Consider the following 12,884-nt stretch of genomic DNA (forward strand, 5'->3'; position numbering starts at 1 on the left):
CGAGTCTACGATTTAACGGTGAAGGGATGGCCAGCACATGGCGAACCACTGTTGCCAGCATTTTCACAAAGAAGAGAACAGCTGTCAGTGTGCCGAGGAACCTTGATGTGTGGATCCAGAGTGGTGATTCCACCCAAACTCCAGCATAAAGTGCTAAAGGAGCTTCACGAGGGGCATCTGGGTGGAGTGAAAATGAAGAACCTAGCCAGAGCGTTTGTGTGGTGGCCAGATATCGATGGAGACATCGAAGAAATGACCAAGAGCTGTCTAGGATGCCAGAAGGTCCAAAACGCCCCATCACAAGCTCCTCTACATCCATGGGAGTGGCCCTCATCTCCATGGCAAAGGGTACATATCGACTTTGCTGGTCCATTTATGGACTCAATGTTCTTAATCGCGGTGGATGCACACTCCAAGTGGCCGGAGGTAATAAAGATGTCCTCCACCACCACGGAAAAAACCATCACAGTATTAAGGACCATATTTGCCAGGAATGGGCTGCCGGAACAGATCTGTTCTGATAATGGACCGCAATTTGTGTCCGAAGAATTCAGGAAGTTCTTAAAAAACAATGGGGTTAAGCACTACACGTCCGCCCCATACCATCCCGCACCAATGGATTAGCTGAAAGGTTTGTCCAGACCTTCAAGAAGGCCATAAAGGCCATGGGTAAGGAAGACATAAATCTACAACATAAGGTAGATAACTTCTTGTTGGCGTACAGGAATGCCACACATGCGGTTACAAACCAAACTCCCGCCATGATGTTTTTCAATAGAAGACTAAGATGCCGGCTGGATTTGATCAAGCCAAACATCAGAAGGGACGTAGAGAACCGGCAATTTCAAGGCATGAATGAAAGGCCAACTAGAACCTTCCAGATAGGTCAACAAGTTTTGGCCCGGGACTACCGTACCGAGAAATGGCAGCCTGGAACTATTTGCACACGACTCGGACCGCTGATGTATACCGTGGACATTGGTGAAAGCATAATAAGGCGCCATGTTGACCAGATCATAGAGTCATCTGAAAAGGGACAACCTACTCCACAACTCTATATGCCTAATGATGAAGCAGAGATACCCATAGGATCTACCTCCGATCCGGTGATACTGGAATCAGATGAACCCGACACGGGCATTCAAGCCGAATCGACCTTGCCAAAAGAACCTACTACACCACCGAAAACTACTACACCACCGAGGCGTTATCCGGACCGAGTCAGGAAGCCTCCAGAGAGACTGAATCTGTGAACTGTTTTACATGAAGTTGTGTATATATGTTATTATGTTATGTAATGGGGAATATATACTGTTAAGCTAAAAAGGGAGGATTGTGGTGTATGTAACCGTTCCACCTTTAAGAGAACTATTTTAAGAGTTGCACTACTTTATCTTGGCTGCTGTATACTGTAATACCGGTGGTGACCACACCGGTATATAAGTGCTGTGTAATGATTTATTGGGCAGTTCCGCCCTGACCTTCGAATAGTAAAGACCTGTTAAATTTTACTCTTGTGGTCTGTGTAGTAATTCTCAATATAACACACAGACTTAACAGATCCAGTGGAGTTATTCCACTCGACTATAGTCGAATGTCTCCCTGTGACGAATGCAAACATAGAAAAGGAAACACGAAATGACCCGACACTCTCCTGGGTCTATGATTTAACGGTGAAGGGATGGCCAGCACATGGCGAACCACTGCTGCCAGCATTCTCGCCGAGAAGAGAACAGCTGTCAGTGTGCAGAGGAACCTTGATGTGTGGATGCAGAGTAGTAATTCCACCCAAATTGAAGGATAGAGTGCTCAATGAGCTTCATGAGGGTCATCTGGGAGGGGTAAAAATGAAGAACTTAGCCAGAGCGTTTGTGTGGTGGCCGGGAATCGATAGAGAAATCGAAGAGATGACCAAGAGCTGTACGGGATGCCAGAAGGTCCAAAACGCCCCACCACAAGCCCCTCTACATCCATGGGAGTGGCCCTCATCTCCATGGCAAAGGGTGCACATTGATTTTGCTGGTCCCTTTATGGACTCGATGTTTTTAATTGCGGTGGATGCACATTCAAAGTGGCCAGAGGTAATAAAAATGTCCTCAACCACCACAGAAAAAACTATCACAGTCTTACGAACCATATTCGCCAGGAATGGGCTGCCTGAACAGATTTGCTCTGACAACGGACCACAGTTTGTGTCTGAAGAGTTCCAGAGGTTCTTAAAGAACAATGGTGTTAAGCATTACACATCCGCCCCATATCATCCAGCCACTAATGGATTGGCCGAGAGGTTTGTTCAAACATTCAAGAAGGCTATCAAGGCAATGTGTAATGAAGATATACCCCTACAACACAAGGTGAATAACTTCTTGTTTGCCTACCGGAATGCGACACATGCGGTTACCAACCAAACTCCAGCCATGATGTTCTTCAATCGAAGACTACGATGCCGCTTGGATTTGGTTAAGCCAAACGTCAGAAGAGATGTGGAGAACAGGCAGTTTCAGAATATGAATGAAAGGCCGACCAGGAGTTTTAAGATAGGTCAACCAGTTTTGGCCCGGGACTACCGCACAGAGAAATGGCAGCCAGGAACGATCTGTACACGGCAAGGACCTCTAATGTATACCGTGGACGTTGGAGAGAGCATTGTAAGACGCCATGCTGACCAGATTCTAGAGTCACTGGAAAATGTCAACTCCACACCACGATCTGATACACCTGGCGATGAAACCGAAGTACCAATTGCATCTACCGCAGAATCGGTGATATTGGAAGCAGACGAACCAAACAACGACATTGATCCCGACTCAACCTTGCCAGAAGAACCTGATATCCCAAAGAGGCGTTATCCAGACAGAATCAGGAAGCCTCTCAAAGACTGAACTTATAATTGCTTAACTTCAACCAATGTATCTAGCAACCGTAATTGTAATTAGTTATTATTTAGTTGTTAAATGAATGTTATGTACTGTTTATCTAAAAGGGGAGGAATTGTTGTGTATGTACCTTTAAGGGAATAACTGGTCTCAGATTGCAGTACCGGCAGTGACCACCCCTGTATAAAAGGCCCTAGCAGGCTTCTGTAGTTTCAGTTTCCAGGTTGTCTCCATTCAGTAAAGACTTGTTATAATCAACTCCTGCAGTCCGTGTCTCAATTATACACGAACATAATAGTCCTGACATAGTGACGGGCTTGCATATCGCACCGCCCATGCGGCGCAGTCGAGGGCCACCACGCATCTCGCCATTCCTTTAGCCATGGGGGTTTGTTGGGTGAAGTAATAGGCAATTGGCTTCATATCTCCCCCGTACTCTTGGGTGAGTATAGCGTTACAGAAGTCCCCGTCTATACTATAATATATATGGAATGGTTTTGACTGGATTTGGCAATCCTAGTGCGGGTGCGGACGTCAGGGCTGCTTTTAATTTTGCATAAGCCTCGTCCTGCTCCGATTTCCATTCTATCCTATCCGTGGTGGGTCTCCCCCCTTTAACTAAACGTTGAATCGGCTCTGCTTTCCCTGCAAAGTCAGAAATAAAATACCTGCAGTAGTTATAGTCCCAACACTTTCCTCACTCCACAGACGGTCACTGGCCTTGACATATCTTTTATGGCTGCCTTTCGTTCCTGTGGGAGTGCCTTATAGCCCTGGCTAATTTCATGCCCTAGATACTTTACTTTGGACAGTCCAACCTGTGCCTTTTTGGGTTTCAATTTAAAGCCAGCTTTCTTAAGTGTCTGGAGGGTGACTAGTACTGCTCCCATGTATCCTTTAGCATCCTCTGATGCAATCATTATGTCATCGACATATTGGAGTAGGGCGCTCTGGTACTTTGATAGGTCTAACTCGTCTAAGGCTTGACTCAGTACACGGTGGAATATATTTGGACTATTGTGGAACCCCTGCGGGACCCTGGTCCATGTATACTGTCTATCCCCAACAGTAAAGGCGAATTTCCCTTGTGATTCCTCTGCCAATGGTATGGACCAGAACCCGTTCGCTATATCCAAGACTGTAAATATTTTAAAGTCTGGTTTCAGACCATTAAATATCTTATTCAATGCGGGCTACACAAATTTACACCAACCAGAATTTCACCGTGGCCACAATCAAAGTCTGATTTTAATAGGTTAATTAACCTCATAACTCCAATCCAATCCAGATCAATTTTTATTTTTAACTAAGCAGTATCACTTGAAAAAGAAAGAAACCATAGCATCGTTTTCTTCCAGGCACATTGGCAACTGTGACTTCAAGGCTGAAGCTTATCTTTTGTAAAACAATTAACAAACTTAAAACAACACACGCTTGTCCATCATGCAAGACAAGTCTTCAAAGGGTTAAACAGCTTTTAGCTCTCTGTAAAAAAGAGTGGGTGGAGCTAAAACAAACGCAACAGACATTTTCTTTCAAAGACAGAAAACTTCCACACTTTTAACACACACTTTCACACAAACTGAGATTCCAGCATTCCTTTTAAGATTCCTTTCACTCAGCAAATTCTGTATTTTACTTGTTTGGACAGAAACTGATAGCATCTGTGTCGATAAAACTTAAATTTTTTCCTTATTCCCTTTCTTAAATTACTGGTACTCGGGTACAATTTTGGCACCCGTTTTTGGTCCAAATTCGAGTACGTCTACTCAACTCATAATATGCGTGAGCCACTAAAATGATGGCCTATTCTTCCTTTAATTTTGTTTCTTTAGCCCACCATTCTCTTTGTTTTACTGGTGGGTCATTCGGTTGCCTATCGTTTTTAACCATTTTGTCAATTAATCTTTTATTTTTGTTCGCTAAATAGCGTGTCACAGACCCCACCGGTCCCCACTCGAGTTTTTCACTTCCCATGGTTAATTGTTGTCAGCGGTACGTCCCTCACTTTACTCTCGCAGAGTGAGACGGTACTTGTAACCGCAGTTGTCAGCGGTACGTCCCTTACTTTACTCTCGCAGAGTGAGACGGTACTTGTAACCGCAGTTGTCAGTGGTACATCCCTTACTTTACTCTCGCAGAGTGAGACGGTACTTGTAACCGCAGTTGTCAGCGGTACATCCCTTACTTTACTCTCACAGAGTGAGACGGTACTTGTAAACGCAGTTGTCAGCGGTACGTCCCTTACTTTACTCTCGCAGAGTGAGACGGTACTTGTAACCGCAGTTGTCAGCGGTACATCCCTTACTTTACTCTCGCAGAGTGAGACGGTACTTGTAACCGCAGTTGTCAGCGGTAAGTCCCTTACTTTACTCTCGCAGAGTGAGACAGTACTTGTAACCGCAGTTGTCAGAGGTACCTCCCTTACTTTACTCTCGCAGAGTAAGACGGTACTTGTAACCGCAGTTGTCAGAGGTACCTCCCTTACTTTACTCTTGCAGAGACCATACTTGCAACAATTTGTTGTCAGAGGTATGCTTAGCACTACTTGCAACTGGAGTTGTCAGAGGTACGCTTAAACTTTCTGCACTACTTGCAACTCAAGTTGTCAGAGGTATGCTTTAGACTTTTTCTCCAAAGTTAACGCACTACTTGCAACTCATACCCCGCCTATACTTCCGCGCATTCCTCCCTAACCTCAAGACCGCTTGACTTATCGATTCAAACCTTTCAGTTCTTTGATTCCAAAGGGGGCGGTGGACACGAGACGGTGTTACCATGCCCTAACAGGATTAGACAGACTAGATGTAGGAAGGATGTTCCCGATGGCGGGGGAGTCCAGAACCAGGGGTCACAGTCTAAAGATAAGGGGTAGGACATTTAGGACTGAGATGAGGAGGAATTTCTTCACCCAGAGAGTGGTGAACCTGTGGAATTCTCTACCACAGAAGGCAGTTGAGGCCAATTCATTAAATATATTCAAGAAGGAGTTAGATATATTTCTTAAGGCTAAAGGGATCAAGGGATATGGGGAGAAGGCAGGGACAGGGTACTGAGTTTGGATGATCAGCCATGATCGCATTGAATGGCGGAACAGGCTCGAGGGGCCGAATGGCCTACTCCTGCTCCTATCTTCTATGTTTCTATGTTTAACTGTACGTGGTATTATAAAGTACTCACGTTTTTGGCTCAGCTTCACTCGCCTGTGCCTCCCATCCGTGTGGATCCTGTTCGTGATGCCAATTGTTGTGGAGTATTTTAAACCAACACTAAACACAAGGTTTTAGATCGATAGTCAAGTTGTCTTTATTGCACCGGTGGGGAGACAGTCTGCTCTGTCTTAGCCAGACCTTTCCAAATTGGTCCAGCAAACACTACATTTTTATACATTACAATACACATGTCAAAATTCATTCCTGCCACCTGATTGGACCTTGGCCCGCATGCATCTTCACTGATTGGTTGCCTATGCCACGTTACATTAAAGTACCGCCTTTATTAACGGCTGTTATCCCTCAAGCTGTTGTTGCACCTCTGACCTTTGTTTATGCCAGATGGGGTACTCATTGTCCTCCTTTCCTGCCTCTCTCGGCCTCCTTCATTGTTTTACTTTCCTGCCAGAACAGAACTTACATCCTCTTAGGCCTCTTTTGGTTTCCACATCTGACTATGTTATCAACTGCCAATTCAGCAACTTAGAAAAAAGCTTACTACTGCAAAGTATGGTCTTTATTACACCATTCAGTGAAACTGCCAGCAATGTCAGTTTAACTCTTTCCCCACTGCAAGTGTGTGGGACCAGGGTATAATGTGACCCCAGGGTATAGTGTGTGACCCCAGGGTATAGTGTGTGACCCCAGGGTATAATGTGTGACCCCAGGGTATAGTGTGTGTGACCCCAGGGTATAGTGTGTGACCCCAGGGTATAATGTGTGTGACCCCAGGGTATAGTGTGTGTGACCCCAGGGTATAGTGTGTGACCCCAGGGTATAGTGTGTGTGACCCCAGGGTATAGTGTGTGACCCCAGGGTATAATGTGTGTGACCCCAGGGTATAGTGTGTGTGACCCCAGGGTATAGTGTGAGAGACCCCAGGGTATAGTGTGTGACCCCAGGGTATAGTGTGTGTGACCCCAGGGTATAGTGTGAGAGACCCCAGGGTATAGTGTGTGACCCCAGGGTATAATGTGACCCCAGGGTATAGTGTGTGACCCCAGGGTATAGTGTGTGTGACCCCAGGGTATAGTGTGTGACCCCAGGGTATAATGTGACCCCAGGGTATAGTGTGTGACCCCAGGGTATAATGTGACCCCAGGGTATAGTGTGTGTGACCCCAGGGTATAGTGTGTGACCCCAGGGTATAATGTGACCCCAGGGTATAGCGTGTGACCCCAGGGTATAGTGTGTGACCCCAGGGTATAATGTGAGAGACCCCAGGGTATAGTGTGTGACCCCAGGGTATAATGTGACCCCAGGGTATAGTGTGTGACCCCAGGGTATAATATGACCCCAGGGTATAATATGACCCCAGGGTATAGTGTGTGAGACCCCAGGGTATAGTGTGAAAGACCCCAGGGTATAGTGTGTGAGACCCCAGGGTATAGTGTGAAAGACACCAGTGTATAGTGTGTGACCCCAGGGTATAGTGTGTGACCCCAGGGTATAATGTGACCCCAGGGTATAGTGTGAGAGACCCCAGGGTATAGTGAGTGAGACCCCAGGGTATAGTGTGTGAGACCCCAGGGTATAGTGTGAAAGACACCAGGGTATAGTGTGAGAGACCTCAAGGTATAGTGTGTGACCCCAGGGTATAATGTGACCCCAGGGTATAGTGTGTGACCCCAGGGTATAGTGTGAGAGACCCCAGGGTATAGTGTGAGAGACCCCAGGGTATAGTGTGAGAGACCCCAGGGTATAGTGTGAGAGACCCCAGGGTATAGTGTGAGAGACCCCAGGGTATAGTGTGTGACCCCAGGGTATAGTGTGTGAGACCCCAGGGTATAGTGTGTGAGACCCCAGGGTATAGTGTGTGACCCCAGGGTATAGTGTGAAAGACACCAGGGTATAGTGTGTGAGACCCCAGGGTATAGTGTGAGAGACCCCAGGGTATAGTGTGAGAGACCCCAGGGTATAGTGTGAGAGACCCCAGGGTATAGTGTGAAAGACACCAGGGTATAGTGTGTGAGACCCCAGGGTATAGTGTGAGAGACCCCAGGGTATAGTGTGTGTGACCCCAGGGTATAGTGTGAGAGACCCCAGGGTATAGTGTGTGTGACCCCAGGGTATAGTGTGAGAGACCCCAGGGTATAGTGTGTGTGACCCCAGGGTATAGTGTGAGAGACCCCAGGGTATAGTGTGTGTGACCCCAGGGTATAGTGTGAGAGACCCCAGGGTATAGTGTGTGAGACCCCAGGGTATAGTGTGTGACCCCAGGGTATAGTGTGAGAGACCCCAGGGTATAGTGTGTGAGACCCCAGGGTATAGTGTGTGAGACCCCAGGGTATAATGTGTGAGACCCCAGGGTATAGTGTGACAGACCCCAGGGTATAGTGTGTGACCCCAGGGTAAAGTGTGAGAGACCCCAGGGTATAATGTGGGAGACCCCAGGGTATAGTGTGTGAGACCCCAGGGTAAAGTGTGTGAGACCCCAGGTATAGTGTGTGAGACCCCAGGGTATAGTGTGTGACCCCAGGGTATAGTGTGAGAGACCCCAGGGTATAGTGTGTGAGACCCCAGGGTAAAGTGTGTGAGACCCCAGGTATAGTGTGTGAGACCCCAGGGTATAGTGTGTGACCCCAGGGTATAGTGTGTGTGACCCCAGGATATAGTGTGAGAGACCCCAGGGTATAGTGTGTGACCCCAGGGTATAGTGTGTGAGACACCAGGGTATAGTGTGTGAGAACCCAGGGTATAGTGTGTGACCCCAGGGTATAGTGTGAGAGACCCCAGGGTATACTGTGTGTGACCCCAGGGTATAGTGTGAGAGACCCCAGGGTATACTGTGTGTGACCCCAGGGTATAGTGTGTGAGACCCCAGGGTATAGTGTGTGAGACACCAGGATATAGTGTGTGAGACACCAGGTATAGTGTGAGAGACCCCAGGGTATAGTGTGTGACCCCAGGGTATAGTGTGAGAGACCCCAGGGTATACTGTGTGTGACCCCAGGGTATCGTGTGTGAGACCCCAGGGTATAGTGTGTGAGACACCAGGATATACTGTGAGAGACCCCAGGGTATAGTGTGTGACCCCAGGGTATAGTGTGTGAGACCCCAGGGTATAGTGTGTGACCCCAGGGTATAGTGTGTGAGACCCCAGGGTATAGTGTGTGAGACACCAGGATATACTGTGAGAGACCCCAGGGTATAGTGTGACAGACCCCAGGGTATAGTGTGAGAGACCCCAGGGTATAGTGTGAGAGACCCCAGGGTATAGTGTGACAGACCCCAGGGTATAGTGTGAGAGACCCCAGGGTATAGTGTGTGACCCCAGGGTATAGTGTGAGAGACCCCAGGTGTTGTGTATGTACCTTTAAGAGAGAACTGCTTTTATACTGTAGTACCGGCAGTGCCCACACCTGTATATAAAGCCGTAGCAGGCTTCTGTACTTTCAGTTCCAGCATACCCTCTGTTCAGTAAACACCTGTTATTACCGTTCTCCTGCAGTCCGTGTGTTATTGATACACGGACACTACAGTGGCGACGAGCAGGTTTGAACTCACCTGCAGTACTGCATCACCTCACGGGGATCCATCCCTGAAAAGAAGCTTCTTGGAGGTCGAAGCCAGAGCAACGGGCGTCGACCGTGGGCAACCGCCCAGTGATCCATTGGAGTTCAGTGAATCGCAGGGGAAGCTGTGGAGAGCTGGGCTTGGCTCCCCAGTCAAGGTGTTCCAGCAAATCGTGCTGGTAGCAGGTAGTGCGCTGACCCTTCCGGACTGCGGCGGGCTTGAGCTCGATCGAGCGGCTCTGCAAGGGGGCCGTGCAGCGTCGTCGGGAAGGAAAAGAGAGAGAGAGGGTGGAGCGCACAGGGCGCAGTCGCTGCTCAAGAGCCGGGCAGCGTTAGAGAAAATAAAAGAGGGGAAGGAAAAGAGACGCGCAGTGGACAGCGTCGAAGAAAAATAAAACTAAGGAATTTAACTAACAAAAGAGAGATGCGCCGAAGCCGCGGGGCGCCGCCATTACTATTTAGAACGCTAGGAGCAGCATTGGCAGCAAGGGGAAGAAGGAAAAGCGCGGGAGGCGCCATTTTAATCCATTGGGGAAGAAGGAAAAGCACGGGAGGCGCCATTTTAAACCACCCAAGATGCCAAAGAGTGGCAGTATCACTGCTTTCGACAACGAAATAGAAGACTGGACCACGTATGTGGAAAGAATTGAAGTGTACTGCAAGGCAAATGGGGTGGCCGATGAAAAGAAGGCATTGGTATTATTAAATTTGATGGGCGCGAGAACGTACGGCCTATTGCGGAATTTAATTACCCCAGCTAAACCAATGGAGAAAAGCTTTGAAGAGATTGTCAATATCTTACAGGAACATCTAAACCCTACACCGCTGCTGATAGCAGAAAGATTCAAGTACCATAAAAGAAACCAGCACAAAGATGAGAGCAATGCTGACTATCTTACGGAACTACGCAAGTTATCGAAGCACTGCCAGTTCGGAGCAGGACTGGCAGATACCTTAAGGGATAAGTTTGTCTGCGGGCTCCAGAGTGAAGGAACCCAGAAACGACTACTTTCGGAAAAGGACTTTACGCTAGAAAAGGCTTTCAGCGTGGCAGTATCCTACGAAGCAGCAGCACGGGGAGCTGCAGAAATACAACAGAAACCGCAAGAATATAGCACCAACGAAATGGCATATGGAGCAGAAAAGTTCTATCGCTGCGGCAGAACAACCCATGACCAGAAGGACTGCTGGTTTAAGGACAAAGTATGCAGGCAATGTGGAAAAGTGGGACACATTGCATGAGTCTGCAGGTTGGGAAAGAAAACCAACACGAAAAGAACTACTAAGGAAAAGTACAAGAAAGTAAAAAAAATGACAGACAGTAGTTCAGAAGATCAGGAGAGTGATAATGACTCCGGGAGCAGGAGACTAAGTTGTCTAAAGTTATACAACGTGATCGCAAAGGAGTATCACCAAACCATTTGGGTCACCCTCATGATAGCAGGGTCCCAAGTAAGATGGAATTGGACACAGGATCAGCCCTAACAGTCATGAATCGACGAGACTATGAGCGGCTATTCTCATACATACCCTTGAAGGACACGTCCATTGTATTGAAGACATATACGGGGCAAAAAGTCTACCCCAGAGGAAAAATAAGGGTGCCCGTTAAATGCAACAGCAAGGAAACACAGAAACTGTATCTCTATATACTACAAGATGGAGGACCACCATTATTGGGACGTGAATGGATCCGAAAAATACAATTGGATTGGCATTCCATTCAGGCGCTAACTGTGGCTGACAAAAAGGATGACGACGTCACACCTGGACAACTGTCAAAAATTCTAACTGACGCGAAAGAGGTGTTCCAGCAAGGACTTGGGACACTAAAAGGAGTAATGGCAATGATAAAAATTGAAGATAACACAAACCCAAAATTTTTTAAGGCCAGACCGGTACCGTACGCGATCCGCCCAGCCGTCGAAGCAGAGCTGGAGAGTCTGGAGCGTTCGGGTGTGCTGTCCAAGGTGGACTGGAGTGAGTGGGCCACACCCATCGTTCCTGTAATGAAGAAATCATTGAGCAGCACACCTGGGGAGCTGAAGAAGGTTCGCATCTGTGGGGACTTTAAGGTAACTGTGAACCCAGTCCTACACACAGTACAATATCCACTTCCGCGGATAGAAGATATTTTCACCTCACTATCTGGAGGGAAACGCTTTACGAAAATTGATCTGGCCCAAGCGTATCTACAAATGGAGGTAGAAGAAGCATCTAGAAAATACCTCACGATAAACACTCACAAAGGTCTTTACCAGTACAACCGACTGGTATTCGGGGTAGCATCAGCTCCGGCTATTTGGTAGAGGGCGATGGAACAAGTCCTGCAAGGGATCCCGGGGACCCAGTGTTATTTGGACGACATCCTGGTTACGGGCGAAAATGACAGTGAACACCTTGCCAACCTGGAGCAGGTGCTCACTAGATTACAAGAATATGGGCTACGAGCCAACCACCCCAAATGCGAGTTTTTCAGGAAACAAATCTCGTATTGTGGCCACATGATTGATGAAGAGGGGTTACATAAGTCCCCAGACTAGATTGAGGCAGCAGTCAAGGCTCCAGCACCAGAAAATGTGTCGCAACTGAGGTCGTTCCTCGGGTTGGTGAACTACTACCATAAGTTCTTGCCAAATTTATCTACAATTCTGCACCCACTGAACGCCCTGCTGCAAACTGGAGTAGCATGGAAATGGAGTGATGAGTGTAAGCGTGCCTTTCAGAAATGTAAATGCCTAATCACTTAAAAAGAAGTATTGGCCCACTACAATCCAACACTACCGATTCGGTTGGCATGTGATGCGTCTCCCTACGGCATTGGAGCGGTGCTGTCACACAAATTCCTTGATGGTTCAGAGAGGCCAATAGCCTTTGCGTCGCGCTCGTTAACCTCATCTGAGCGTAACTACGCCCAGATTGACAGGGACGCCCTCAGCCTGGTGTGGGGGGTGAAGAAGTTCAATCACTATCTGCACGGGCAGAAATTCACCCTACTGACTGATCACCAGCCTCTTGTCTCCATTTTTAACCCAAAGAAGGGCGTTCCGGTGATGACGGCGCAACGGCTGCAAAGATGGTCCCTTTTTCTAGGGGCACATCAATACGACATAGAGTACAAGGGTACGAAACAGCATGGAAACGCTGATGGGCTGTCGCGCCTGCCGTTGCCTACGGTGGAGGAAGCACCTGCAGTGGACCCTGTTGAGATATTCCATTCGACCATAGTCAAATGTCTACCTGTTACAAACTCATGTATAGAGAAGGAAACCCGAAATGAC

The sequence above is a fragment of the Somniosus microcephalus genome, chromosome 12, assembly GCF_052327205.1.
Source record: "Somniosus microcephalus isolate GS21.2 chromosome 12, FLI_Smic_1.0, whole genome shotgun sequence".
Classification (NCBI taxonomy): Eukaryota; Metazoa; Chordata; class Chondrichthyes; order Squaliformes; family Somniosidae; genus Somniosus; species Somniosus microcephalus.